This window comes from Argopecten irradians, chromosome 4 (assembly GCF_041381155.1).
Source record: "Argopecten irradians isolate NY chromosome 4, Ai_NY, whole genome shotgun sequence".
NCBI lineage: Eukaryota > Metazoa > Mollusca > Bivalvia > Pectinida > Pectinidae > Argopecten > Argopecten irradians.
In genome coordinates, this window is record NC_091137.1 from 35,159,451 (window position 1) to 35,170,215 (window position 10,765).

General features: G+C 35.5%; 2 pseudogenes across 1 annotated transcript; one reads left to right on the forward strand and one right to left on the reverse strand.

Annotated features, from left to right (window-relative positions):
• Positions 1–586: 586 nt before the first annotated feature.
• Positions 587–10,000, reverse strand: LOC138322259 (uncharacterized; annotated as a pseudogene).
• LOC138321457 (glutathione peroxidase-like) lies at positions 3,317–6,464 on the forward strand (annotated as a pseudogene). The gene is made up of 3 exons (XR_011208334.1): positions 3,317–3,670; positions 4,558–4,701; positions 5,398–6,464. The product of XR_011208334.1 is annotated as a glutathione peroxidase-like (transcript).
• Positions 10,001–10,765: the final 765 nt, after the last annotated feature.

Below are 10,765 nucleotides of genomic sequence, written 5' to 3' on the forward strand. Positions count from 1 at the left end.
CTATTTTCTACCTACATCCCGACATGCCTGATTTACGGAAGGTATAATAACTCAAGTTATGCTATGACTTTCTTTTGCCCTTGTCTTTGTCTAATAAACTGTGTACGGGAGATAACTCCATTGAAAAAACCCAACTGCAAACGTTTATTTGCATTTCGAAGCGATTAGATCCTATGTAACCTTTATGCCAAAGGCCAAATGAATATCAACTTTGATAATGTAATAATTTGTAGTACCTGGCTTCGATTTCTCGAAACGAAAACGCAGACTTAGGTCAAACATAAGTTTCTTCCCTTATGTAACTTATATTACAATTTTTGACTTTAGTCAGTTTTTGACATAAGTTTGTTTCGAGAAATCGAGGCCAAGTTGATAATCTTAACCCAATGGTCAATTGGAATGAACGTGCATCTCCATGTCGTTTAATCGTCTGTAATTTAAAACTCTTTTAAAATTTTATGGAAATGTTATAAATTCAAGTCTGACTTCTAGTCTAATCTTAATTTTTTGACCTCTACAATAGAAATTTTGGCCCTCGTAATGTCAATGAATAAAAAAATGTCGAAATGAATAAAAACGATGATAATAAGTTTCTTTTTTTTATTGTTTTGTCTTGTACTTTACATCATTGATTGATCATCACGGACATTCAGAGTGTGTTTATCACGTGACCTAATGCACTAACGACCACGTGATATCGACACCCATCAGCAGAATTCGGCAGCTGGTTGCTGTTGACGACCTCTACGTCATAAATGGACGACAGGTGATGAAACAATCAGTTAGAAATATACAAAAACATATAAACTTACTTATATTACTTTGCTTAAAAGTATGATGTTTGATCGATGAAGGTTTAAATGAGGAATATTACGAAAAAATATGTTTTAATGTCGAAAATATCGTGGGAACCTATAAACCAGTATCAGGTCAAACAATTTTTTTTTCATCTTTTTTGAAAATGATGAATTAGATAATTTCAAATACATAGCGTTTTCGGACAACAAAAAAGCTTTTAAAATAATTACAAGTTACTTTTATTTTAGGAGTATTACCGTGTAGCCAGTTAATTTCGCGGGCCAAATTTTCTGCTATTTTTCTAAAACTAAAAAATTAAATTTTAGCTAATCAAAATTTCGCGATTTAGCTTTAACTGTTAATATAATTCATCAAGTTCTTTATATTTAAAATGACTGGCTATACAGTATATTCTTTTTGTAATGCCCGTTTCTGTAAATATTTGGGTCTAATGCATGATGTCATTATTGCATTTTTTCCACGAAAAAGTTTAAAGGCGCTGGAAATTGAATATACTAAACTAGCCGCGCTAAGGGCACGTTAGCTAAGACACAAATGAAGTATGAAGATGATATTAGAATTGTAATGAGTTTATCCAACAGGAGCACCTGACATATGTTTAATGAGTTCCCTTTCGATGTCGGTCCGGATCTCAATTGGCTGAGTATTAGGGTGGTAGCGACTGACGATCTTCCCGTCACTCCCCACCAAAAACTTCTCAAAGTTCCAGTGAACATCATAGATGGAAATGGGGTCGTAGAACAGCCTGTCATGAAACTCGTGGTGGATTGGAGGACAATATTTCTGAAGAAAAAAAACGAATGATGGAAAGGATTTAGCATTTATAATTGTAGTTCGTAAACTGAACTCATAACACAGTACATTGCTCTCCCGACTAAACTATTCGCTGTGCATTCAAGGAAACGTTACTCCAATACTAGTAATCACATTTTAAAAATTTTATTTTGATTAATTTCATAACCGCATGAATAAGTCTGGACACCTTTATTACACTCTACTCTTCCATAAGTTATTGCTTTATTTTAGGCGAATATACACATGTTTGCCTATACTAAACTTAACGTTCCTGCATGTAAACATGTCAAGTCTAACCGAAATTTATGTCATATCCATAGTAATAAAACTAATAAAACTATAGTTTTATCATATCAAAGAACAAACCTTTAGGTAGGCATAAAGAGGATGCTGAAGATAGCCATTCACGTCGATGTTCTCGAGGTGTGGGAATCGTGGCTGGAATCCAAAACCAGGCCGAACATGGACGACACTTTTCATGATTTCCGAACCATTCCATCCGGGCTGCAACTACATCATAGTAAAACTGATATTTAGTTTCATCTCTATTCAAAAGATAATATTTGATATATTAATTTATTTTGAAGTCGGAACGAGAAACCGCATACCCCCATTTTTCACAGTACAGAGCTTATGCCGGGCAATTTCATGTCATACAAAAAGCATTTTATGTTAAACGAATTTCAATAAATGCAACGTAACGTTTTGAAACAGCAATGCATTGCCGATTGTCATTTAAAAAAACCTCCAAATACTTTTAAAAATGCTCCACCGCTGACAAATGGTATTTTTGCCTATCAAAAACAGGAGCAGACAAAAGCAAAATGAATAATTTTAAATGAATGTATATTTGTCTTAATTGGACACATATAAGTATCGTTTATGGGCTGTCGGCGATGGAGCATCTTTAAGTAAAAAGCATGGCAAATTCTGCGATTTTAATATGGAATTAAATATCACATAATCATATATTTTCATTAGGATTACTCACCCCACCAAATTGATTGCATGGCACTCCAAGAACCTGTAGTCCTCGGGCCTCGAAATCTTGTTGTAGTGCATTAAGACCGACATACTGGTGCGCTAGGCCTCAGTAGGTCGCCACGTTGACCACCAGCAGGACTTTGCCGCGGTACTTCGACAGATTAATCGTCTCATTCTGGTAGATATTTCGTATGAAAAAATCGTACACAGAAGCCGACGAGTTTGAAGGCTGTGTACAGATCACGCGTTGGCCGCTCACAGCGGACAGGAAACCAAACACGGTCGCCAAAATGGCGACCCCGCCAGAACTCTGTCCCGGCATGATGGATCTCCTGCAAATGAACCACTTGTTATGATGTCATCCGCTTTTAAATGCACCGAAACTGCAGTGTTTGTATGTTTGTGTTTTTTTGTAATGCGTCTACTTTAAACTCTGCAAATTCACATTGGTTGACTATAATTAGATTACTCTATGATAAGACAAGGAAACATATTTTTATGCATTTTAATCAAACAACAGTCAGCGTAATTCACATGCACTGTGGTCAACACACCATTAGTGTAGCTGAAACATAATCTGTCACCATTTTTTCAGTATGCCCTTGTGTCTTTGCAGTTTTATCTAAAAAAACCGCAATGGATGTGAAACAACAGGATGACAAAATGTTTAGATTACGAGTACCATAAGTTCAAAAGGAAACATTTATAAGGCCACATCGCAGCGCTTACTTTCAATCGCAGAAGTACCATCATGCCGGGACAGAGTTCTGGCGGGGTCGCCATAATGGCGGCCATGTTTGGTCTTCTGACTTCTGTTAGCGGACAGACAGCGGTCTGCACCCAACCTCCACAGAACAGAAGTACTGTGTACGACTACTCCATCAGGAGGATTGATGGTGATGGTTACCAGCCGATCGACTGGTCCTATTACCATAACAAGGTCCTGTTGTTCGTAAACACAGCCACTTACTGAGGTAAGACACCTCAGTACTTCGGCCTGAATGCACTACAAGACGAGCTAGGGGACGATGGACTGCACGTCATTGGTGTTCCATGTAACCAGTTCAACAAGGTAGGTGTTAAAATAACGTAATCTTTTCTTCTCTTTTCTTCTCTGGCGAGTCATCAAAAGCACTAGAAGCTGCCACATTTGCTATGTCTCTTCTTGCTTCTCAGTCTACCACCTTAGATTCTCCAATTTTGCTATCTTGATGTAATACAGAAAAAGACAAGTTTATTTCGTTGTGGCTGTTTGAGGTTGAACTCATGCAAAACTAAATCTAGGAATTTTTCGTTATTCATAATTTTTTATGGATAACGAAAAGTCCTAGATTTAGTTTTGGCGTAGTTTTGAGTTTCGTGATGTTGGTAGACAACGCCAGAACTACGTGTTCATGATCTTGCTGGAGCGGGTCTTTGAGTGGTGACATTGTCCCAGAAATAGTAGGGATAAATATAGGAAGTAAATATTAAAAAATAACGTTTTAATGCAAAAATATATATTAATCATTATATTAGAAAAATCAAGAAGACATATATATTGTAATTTTGTAATTATTTATGAATTATCCAATAAAGCATAGATATTATTTGCTCGATTCCACATTTTTACTGGCGGAATACCATACATGTATATTATTTGAATGAAATTAGAAGTCATTTTATTTTCATAATACCTGTAATATAATCTTATGTCCGGAATATTGTAAATAATATACACTGCGCGTCGAGATGTAAGATGAGATTATTTTCCTTGTTGAGGTATGTGATATGCGGATGCATGTGATGAAAAAAAAACCGTTTGAATGACGTAAATTCAACTATTTATTATATTTATTTTCCGGGTGCTAACGTATCAATAAATAATCTTTTATTATTTCTCCATAGTATCTTTTTTACAAATCAACCGCAGAATGTTTTTCGAGATAGGCAATAAAACTTCGTTCTGTCCCTTTTCAGGAGGAGCCCGGTGATAATGGTACCGAAATAATGAACGGTATTCAGTATGTCCGGCCAGGTGACGGATTTCTCCCACACTTCAACATGACGGAGAAGATTGACGTCAATGGGGCAAATCAACATCCGCTCTATGAATACCTTAAGGTTTGTATAATATTATCTGACTTTTAATGGTTATTAGAATACTACTTTCCTGAAAATTTGTTTTAGGCGAATTGACTGTAATTATTTGTTTTTCATTATTTAAGTGCTATAATAAATAAGGACAAACCAATAAAAATTAACTAGACGTTAATACCTGTTAAAATTTTCTAACAAAATCTTGGATCCAGATTTTTCTTTTTAAAGATTCCACAAGTAGACGCTTCCAGTTTCAATTTTTCATGATTTGTTTACTCGTCAGCAGTGCATATATTTGTAAATAGAGAGCTTTGGAGCATACCAGGTCCAGTCCTGTGTTTCAGCACTTTTAAGTACTCAAAATGGTACACCTCCTTAATGTGATCTGATTAATAAATGTCTGGACATGATAAAAATGTTTTGGTAGCGTCACGTTGAGCAGTCCAAATGGTTTCGTTTTGAACGTCTTATATTGTTATAGAATAAGCAATTCTTTTAGATCAAACCAGAAGTTGTCATGGCGGCTATCATAAATGAAGCAAAACGCTCAGTATTTCTGAAACATCTGCTCACATCTTGTTGTAGTATTGTAGTTTATATTCTAGTTCATTAAATCTGGAGTTAAGGGTATCGTTTCCGTATCATGTCAGCATGCTTTGATTTTAAACTTTCAAATATTTTTGATATACTGGTCCGTGATAAATTCTCTCGTTATTATAGGAATTTTGTCCACCTATCGACGAATTCTACCGTAGCTTCAGTCACTATGCCCCGCTGGCCGTTAACGATGTCCACTGGAATTTCGAGAAGTTCCTAGTTGGTCGTGACGGACGGATAGTGAGTCGCTACCATCCGACAGTAGAACCTGGGGATATTCGAGCTGACATCGTCAATACACTTCAAAATCACGCCGATGCTCTTGTTGGATAAGTTGACATGTTGTTGAAAACTGTGGGTAAATTGGAATTTCTCAGGCAAGTTCAAAGAAAATTATCAGTGAAACTCTACCATCACTATATTGGTGAACTAGATAAATACTTAATTCAACTTTAATATTCAGGTTCGATTCGGAATAATCTTAGATATGGTGGAATATCTCGCAAAGACCGGAACATTTTACCAACCACTCTATTCAGCATACTTGTTTACAGTACCTACGGCATTTATTTTCAAAATTGAGATATTTATTAAAAAATTAATCATAAATCAAAGTTGAAACCACAATTTTTGAATAGTTTCTAAAGTCGAATATGCCCGCAATTCTCAAGCCTTTTAAAATTATACTCGTTCATTTATCAGATTTATTGAAAAATATTACAAATCCTTTACAAAAACCTGTATTTCTCCTCATTGTGAATTCATGAATCTTACTATTGCTTCTTTATTTTGTTTATATATTGTTATATTTTGTTAATAGATGACCAATGACATTTGTTATTTTAAAACTACGTGACATACGTATATGACGTAGACGTTGTCAACAGCAACAAGCTGCAGACGTCTGCAGAAAGATGGGTTTAGCGGGAGCTATTTAGTGCATTCAGCTCTTCGCTGGACACATCTTTGTATGTGCGTGGTATTTTATACCAGATGCCATAGTCGTTTGACTAAATATCAATCAATGTATGTTATTTGTCCAATATGTAAAAATATTTTAGCTTGTATTCACCAAATTTATTATTTCACTAATTTGTGATAACTATTGCTTTTATTACTATTAATAATTTTCATTTTATATTGTACTCTAATATTTCAAAGTTCAGAAATAAAATCATTACTAGAACAAATACATCTCTTTTCTTAATAATGTACACAAAATGATAAATTATAATCAGTTAATTCTTAGCGCTGCTCATATAATACTTTTTTAAAGCTTTAATGCCGCACATATGACTTTGATTTTGACTTGTAACAAATTAGAAATTGTCATTTAGATAAAGGTTCCCAAACAACTGGATGTTGTCTATCATTTTAATCAAACTAGAATTAATTGATTTTCAAATTTTGAAACGACCCGAGCCTTAACCATAGCAACTGCAATTGAGTTCATCACACGCTGTTTCCATTGAAAACGATACATAGAGAAAGTCTCCTTACTATATCCAGCTAGTATACAATATCATTACTAACATGCTTTAATTTTGAAATGATGATCCAAATCCTACGATTGGTAGACTACTTAGACATGAAATTGAGGAGTAGCCAGAACGGAAATATATTTATTCTTAGGAATTATTGATAATCTAGTGTAGTTGGTTATTTTCGCATGGACGATATTTTTTTTCAAAATCGTGAAACATGGATAACATGGTCTCGAAATGTGATCCATTGACTATTATAAAAAATGTGTACATTAAATAAACTCCTGATTCGTACCTGATACTCCTGGTTGCTTGATTAGTTGAAATTAATGCATTTATAGAAAGTCGAAATGGCCAAATTATTGACCCGCGAAAATAACATTACGTTACCGTAATTACTGTTTAGTGAAAACAACTCAGATTAATGTAGTTTTTTGTGTATTTTATTGTTTGACACATATGTGACCTAATATGCTAATGACTCGTCACCATGCGGTCCAAGGGATGCCTCAATCAGGGGCTGAATGCACTAAATAGCCCTTTTCTTTCAGCACCCATCAGCAGACGTCGGCAGCTTGTTGCTGTTGACAACGTCTGCGTCATATGTGTATCACGTGATGACGAATCACAGGCACAATTGCATCAGTCACCTAAGTTATTGTAAATGACGTGACATTGGGAAAATGATTCAAACGTAAAGTTCATATTTTTATATGACATAAGGTAATGTTTTCAAACAAAACACTATCATTTTATCCAATAATGACGCCGCTAGGTGTAGCGACATTGGTAGGAGGAGATTTGTTCAGCTCTCTTTCGATATCATTCCGGATCTCTGTTGGGAGAACCTTTGGGTGGTATCTGCTTACGATTCGACCATCTCGTCCAAGTAAGAACTTCTCGAAGTTCCAGTGGACGTCATTGATAGCGAGTGGTTCTGCCTCCGTGAACATTCGGAAGAATTGGTCTATAGGAGGACAGAATTCCTGAAATCACAAAAACAAAATTTCATAATGATAATGTACTACTAAAAAGTAAATTAATTCTTTCTTACATATGCCCTTTCGAAAAAAAAAACCATTTTCACTACCGCAGCTTTGGTCTATATAACCTGAAGTCGTCAACGTTATTTCATAAACTGTTTTGTGGATTAAAATCCGAAAAAATGTCCATATGTCCCCAAATCGGAAGTGTCGTACCTTGAGGTAAACATACAAAGGATGCTGGCGAGCTCCGTTGACGTCGACCTTCTCGGTGAGAGGGAAGTTGGGACGGAAACCGTTTCCAGGACGGACGTACATGATACCGTTCATGATCTCGGTACCGTTCCATCCGGGCTCTTCCTAGAAAGAATATAATTCAAATACACATTCAAGCAAATATAGACATTGAAATACATCATTCATTACCGGGGTAAAGTTTAGTTGTGATAACGATAATTATAGAACTTGTGTTTCTGCAAATAGTCTGAATTATAGATGTAAGGTTCATCCAGCATTTCTTTCAATTTTCCGGTATTAACGCCATTACCTTGTACTTTTTTCTGATAGCTATGAATAGAATTTTTTTCTTGTTATACAAATGCCTTTTGTTTTTTAGTACGATTACTTCACTGTTATTCCATAGACTCTCATAAAAATATTCTTTATTCCCTCATTTCATCATATTTGTCAACATTTATTTCTGGTGTATCATCCAATTAACAATGCAGGTGATTAAATGTAGTGCAATATCGTATTAGTGGAAGGAAAGGTAAGTACCAGATGGAAATCTACCGACCTACCATCGGTGTCTGGCAAACTACTCTACTTGGGTTTCGAATATGGGACTAGAGGTGCAATTATAATGGTACATGTAGCATGCTTTTTTTAATTTAACTAATCGGCTTTGCGGTCCGTTTCACTTTGAAAGATTAGATATACTTCATACGTCATTTGATTTATCGATAACAATAATGTCATGTTGCCCACATCAATCTATATTATAAACTATTGTTAATTGCAACGATAATGAATTGATTAAAAGTTTTACGTGGAGATATTGTTGGAAATCAAACAGATATTGACACGTTGCGTGTCTGGCTGGGAAATGTCCTGATGGCGTTACAGGAAATAGATGTTATCTTTCGTTTGATAGTGAACTGACCAGATGCCGACTTTCTGAAGGCTGGTCCTTAACTATATGGTAAACTACATTATTTTTACGTATTCAATAGTCTGCGTCATCGTTACAATTGGCGAAGAGGAAACAGACAACATCAACATTGCGTTCATTTCGCGTTTTATATATTATACGCGAAATATTTGAATTCACGTTCAAGCTCTCTGGCTAGTGATTAATAATACGCGATAAACATATTATTCTTTCGAAATAATTAAGATCATAACAGTGTTTGAAAAAACAAACATGTTTTTTCATAGTGACACAAAATAGCATAAAACTTTACTAATGGTGCATAACTTCCATGGTATCATAAAACTTTACTAATGGTGCATAACTTCCATGGTATCATTGCAGTCGACATGAACTCTTATAATCCTTGATTTTCTCTATTATTTTTCTTTCTTTCGCGTATTATTAATATAAATTATAATTACATGTCCAAAAAATATATGTTTAAGCATTACCGTTGAAGTAGCAAAATTTTGATTAAACAAGATTCCTTTACAATTATTTTTCTTATAATACATATTAAAATAACATCATCCTACTGCATGTTTTCACGCCTTTGATTTCGCGATCTTTGATTCTACTTATTGAATTTTAAAAAAAATCGTGGCCCATTTATTTTTGCTATTTATAATTTCCCGTGAAATATGAAATGATCTCGTAAATAATTGCACGCAGATATAAGTTGGTTTACAGTATCTGTGATAAGCTGAATGCTGAAATATAACTGTTACCTGGTGGAACTGGTTACACGGTACCCCTAGGACCTGTAATCCCCGGGCCCCGTAGTCGTTCTGTAGTGCATTCAGACCATAGTACTGGGGAGTCTTGCCTCAGTAGGTCGCTACGTTGACCACCAGCAGGACTTTCCCGCGATATTGAGACAAATTAATTGTCTTTTGCTTGTGGATATCCCTGATGGAGAAATCGAACACGGTGCTAGTTTTATCAGCAGGTTGGGAACAATTCACAGTCTGCCCATTGATACAAGACACAAGACCAAGCATGGTCGCCAATATGGCGACCCTGCCCGAACTCTGCCCCGGCATGATGACAAGCAAAAAGTGAGAGAGATCGCTGGCCTCTATGGCTAAATATACCTTGTTATGACAGACTTTGGGAACAAGGACAGGTGCGTATCAGGTGTGACGACCTTGCCATTTATAAGTTATGTTCACTCCGCGATTCATATCTTAATTGTCTTGTTTTCGACAAACGCCATACCTTGTAAAATTCCCTATCAAAGATTAATTGGTATCCGCATTGGTATACTTGTGGAAGATATTTTGGCTTGATAATCTACAAGATGCTCCACCGCCGACAGAGCATAAACGGTACTCATTATTTGAACAATAATTTGTGTTTAAATGTAGGACTTACAAAAAAAATCATATAAAATAAAATGTTTTCCTTTTGGTGGATGCTCAATCAGTACTTTATTCCATATATGGTATACTGCCATGGACTTTTTTTCGAGCCGCAATTAATTTTTTCTTATATTTTTATCTTAAAGTAAAAACGGAAGCTCAAACTTTTGTTACTAAAGAAAAATCTTTAATCATTTGCTTCTGTTTTTGGTAGAGAAAAATACCATTCGTCAGCAGTGGAGCATCTTCACGGAAAAGATAGAGCTGAGGTGGCTAAGTGTTTTATCATCACACTTATCACAAACGTCCCACATCTGGGTCGTGAGTTCGAATCTAAAGTGGGGCAGTTGTTAGCAGGTTTTCACAGCTGGAATATGGTTTTCATCCAGCTATTCCGGCTTTCTTTCAAACCCTCAATTCAGTAGACCTTAAATAACCTTAAACCAATAAAAAAAACTGTATACATGTTTG